This window comes from Schistocerca gregaria, chromosome 2, assembly GCF_023897955.1.
Source record: "Schistocerca gregaria isolate iqSchGreg1 chromosome 2, iqSchGreg1.2, whole genome shotgun sequence".
NCBI lineage: Eukaryota > Metazoa > Arthropoda > Insecta > Orthoptera > Acrididae > Schistocerca > Schistocerca gregaria.
The window spans coordinates 86338023-86342373 of NC_064921.1; the positions used below are offsets into that span (position 1 = coordinate 86338023).

General features: G+C 38.1%; 1 non-coding gene across 1 annotated transcript; it reads left to right on the forward strand.

Moving 5' to 3' along the window:
• The first annotated feature begins 2796 nt into the window (after positions 1-2796).
• On the forward strand, positions 2797-2878 carry Trnas-gcu (transfer RNA serine (anticodon GCU)). Its single transcript has one exon. It is a non-coding gene; the product is annotated as a tRNA-Ser (tRNA).
• Positions 2879-4351: the final 1473 nt, after the last annotated feature.

Consider the following 4351-nt stretch of genomic DNA (forward strand, 5'->3'; position numbering starts at 1 on the left):
TTCCTTTAAACTTTAAATTACGATCGGATTAGTATACTTGTAAACAACGCAAGCAGGCATTTTTCATGAAACAACGACGTCTCCACACATTCAAAGCACCGAACACGGTCTAACCTGGGCGTGGCCACGTAAGACTGACGTCACGGGGAAGTATCACCGCGAACCTAATGTTCTGGCCTACTTTTACCTCCAAGGGTGAAACGTATATCTCGTAACAAGATCTTGGTTCGCTGCCAGGCCACTTGGAGCGCTGCAATTTCATCAATCCATCATCTCGTTTTCTTATTATATGATTTAAAGTCTTTCATACTTGTTTTTCTTTCAGAGAAACCAGATGTTTATTTCATCGCATTCTGATTTCGGTTTACAACTTCGGGTAATCGATTCTGTATTTGTTTCTGTTTCATACGAAACAGAAACTGGTTTCGACGGATGGTGTTGTGGGGACTTGAACATATATTTGTTACTGCTCAAGAACCCGTGTGTGAACTGCTCGATGTAAATACATTATAAGTATATTCTCTTGTACTACTTTATTTTTGTTTACATACGTTTTCTGCACTTCGTAGCATTTAATAGAGATCTCCATGTGAGTAGCTTTTGACAGCCTTTATTACGTCCTGTCAAGGAATGAGTATATAATACTGTATTGAATGGTGTTGTTTCTTGTCACTGAGTGCCACGCAAATCAAAGTGCTTTGCATAGTATGGATGTAGATGTTGATGAACATGCTTTGTAGCCGTATGTTATAAGAGGTACTACCAACAACACGTTTTAGCAGAAATCAATGTACAGTACTAGAATCATCAGCTCACCCTAGAAAATACCAGAGAACTCCATTACATACCAGAAAGTAAGAAAAACAAATGTGAACAAAAATAACGCGGAATACGAACAGGCAGTAGCAGTTAAATATGAGTACACAGAATACCATGCGACAAAACTAGCTTCTGTTTTGTATGGAACAAAAGCAAAATGGAACCGTTTACCCCACTCAATACTGTATTAGTGATGCGAGCAAAAATTAAGCAGAATACCAGGAATTTATTTACAATGCAATCCGAAGAGTGCAATACACACAATAAAGTCTTCATCAGGAATAGAATACGATGAAACCAGCTTCAGTGTCATACAATGTCAAATGATTTTCAGGTTTTGACAAGTGATACAGCACAATTATTTCTCCTAATAATGGCCACACAGTCAAAACTGCAATACCGTGTTTTACAAATAAATGGTATTGCAATGAAAAAGCGACGACGACGTTATTTACAAAATTTACGTGACTGAACCCCAGCTGCTAGAATTAATCGTACTTTTTGATTAAGATTCCTTGGATATGTTACTTTGTATGGTCGCAAAACGTTTCCAACTATACTCTTTACCATCAGACAATGATAGTCACCCATAAAATACAAATAAAAAATATTATCATCTAATACTTGTATTTTACAAATCAAGAATACGGATTTTCGAGGCATATTTCACTAAATTCGAAATTCATTGCCTGGCCACTAGGATCACTACTGTCTCAGTTTCCGTCTCAACACAGGCTCTGCACTTCTTATAATTTGGTGTTCTATGACATATAAAGCCTGATATTACGAAACGACAATACCTCGCAAATACGTCGGCAACAATGTGCAAGAGTCTACTACGGCAGCGATACTGCCCACCCATATCACAATACTGTTGTATATTGTATTCATGCTACAGCATTGTTAACAGGAACACTACCGTCTCTAGACACTGCCGTAAAAAAACGCATCTTTATACTTCTTTGACAACAGTAAAAAAACATAAATGAAGTGTTGTCCTGCAGTATAACAGAGTAACTCGACTATGGACCCGAGACGATTAGGTTATACGTATAATATAAAGGTAAGAAGAGTTGATTATATAAAGATAATCCGTATAGAAAATTCATACAATGCGTAGAGAGAATTAAAGTAATTTTTATCAAGAAAATTTTATGTTAGTGTTGCTTTATTGGGCTTAAGGAGAAAGGAAGCATGTCTAATATTTGAAAACCAAATCGTTTGGCAGGAAACGGTTTGTATTCTGTCAAAGACTACCTCCTCATTAACGTTAATATATTGCTTAGATTTTGAACAACATTATCAGAAACATAGTAGCAACTGAACTAAAGCCTGATGCAGTACTAGAAATAAGATCCATTAATATTTGATAATGCACTTACAGTATTTAAAAAAGAAAGCACATAAATATTACAATACTGTTGTGTGTAAGAATGACGCGTGCAAACACCATCAATTCAATGAATTCATATAAAAAATTTAAATAAATAAATTTTCCTCCAGAATAAGATCTACTCATATACATAAACCTACCTTATTACGTTGTATCACATGTTGTTGTAATTCATATATTGCGTAATTCAGTACTAAAATATTTGTAACGGTATGCTTGCGAAATTCTGCTTTCCGTCAGTGCTGAAAGCGTTGGATGAACATAGTGCAGTTTTATTATCTTTTAAGACACACAGACAAGTGTCGTTTTTTTGCCTTTTATTCGTCGAGGAACTGTACTAGTTGAACTTCTTCAACGATTTTTAATGATTATCAAGGCCCCATTGCGTAAAAACGCCACTCACTGTCTTCACTGAATGAAATTTTATGCTCCTGAGCAAGGCATCAGATCTGACTTTGTGCTATTAGCATCATATGATGCTGTTATAAAACTAAAACATAAGAAAAATACGAAAAAAACACAAATATTAAGGATGAAAGCCCAGCTCATATCTGATAGCTGTTCGATGCTACATTTTGATATATGACGAGGTGGCCGAGTGGTTAAGGCGTTGGACTGCTAATCCAATGTGCTCTGCACGCGTGGGTTCGAATCCCATCCTCGTCGAAATATTTTACATTTATGTAATCGATTACGTATACATAGTTGACTGCAAAAATCGAAACTGTGTGTAAAAATGGTTTTAACACATGTAAAAGATCTGCAATTCGTTTCGCGACTTTTTCGTCACTTCTAACTACGCGTTTCACAACTTGTGTCAGGTTGTCTTTCATATCAAATTTCGATTCAGTTGTAAGCTGTGGTACTGCGAATAAATTTTGTGTTCAAGTTGCAAAATTATAAACAATCAACATTGCAGCTAGAGTGAACAATTTGCTCTTACTTTCTGCATTCACCGTTTAAAAACAAATTTATCCCAGGAATGAAACTATGGTTCTAACCGTAGTACTGCTAGACAGACCAATGAGTATACTCAGATGATGGAAAAATTGTCTCGTTGACCAGACAGAACAGTGCATGACATTTCATTAAGGATATATGTAAGTTCATGAAAGTAAGTCTGTTACCTGAAGATTATTCTTTATGAAACCGATCATGTGGATCCTCTCCCCAAGATTGCATAATCCATAAATTCACTCTGTCTGACACACTAAGATTCATGCGCGTCCGAGCAAGTATTGGGACAGGGGGGGGGGGGGGGGCGGACTCATATTAGTTTCGCTGTGAATGATGAAAAACATTTTTGAGATTTCACACAAATAACTATGGCTACGCATAGCAGCAGTAAATATGTATTATTGCCACTGAATTAAAATGTCGGTCTGTTCGGCTGAGCAAGATGTGAAATCGATATGCGAAGATGGATTGTAGGGCGTGGGGGGGGGGGGGGGGGAGGCAACAGTTGTCCTCCCCTGCCCACCACATCGGTTACACCAGACTGTCGCGTGTGGGGGCGGCAGGTTTATAATATGAAATACAGAATTACGTTGCAAATATTGTTTGCCTTCTTTTGCGAGAGCCTGAAAACCATTTATGTGGTCAGCCAGAAAGGGATGGAGAACACACTGACCATAGTTTCCAGTTTGCAAGTCCATGTTATTGTCCAGCGCACCGAAAGAAATATTTCTGTTCTCTATTTACTCATCGGGAGCAGAAACTATGATTATAAATGAAGATTTTGAGTTTTAATTGATAGATATATTTGATCAAGAAACTTTCCGGCAAATTAAAACTGTGTGCCCGGCCGAGACTGGAACTCGGGACCTTTGCCTTTCGTTGGCAAGTGCTCTACCAACTGAGCTACCCACGGACGACTCACGACCCGTCATCACGGCCTTAATTCCGCCAGTACCTCGTCTCCTACCTTCTGGTTGGGTAGCTCATTTGGTAGAGCACTTGCCCGCGAAGCGCAAAGGTCCCGAGTTCGAGTCTCGGTCCGGCACACAGTTTTAATCTGCCAGGAAGTTTCATACCAGCGCACACTCCGCTGCAGAGTGAAAATTTCATTCTGGAAACATTTGATCAACTTTCACACGCACAACACAGTAATATTCCTGATAATAATAATAATAATAATAA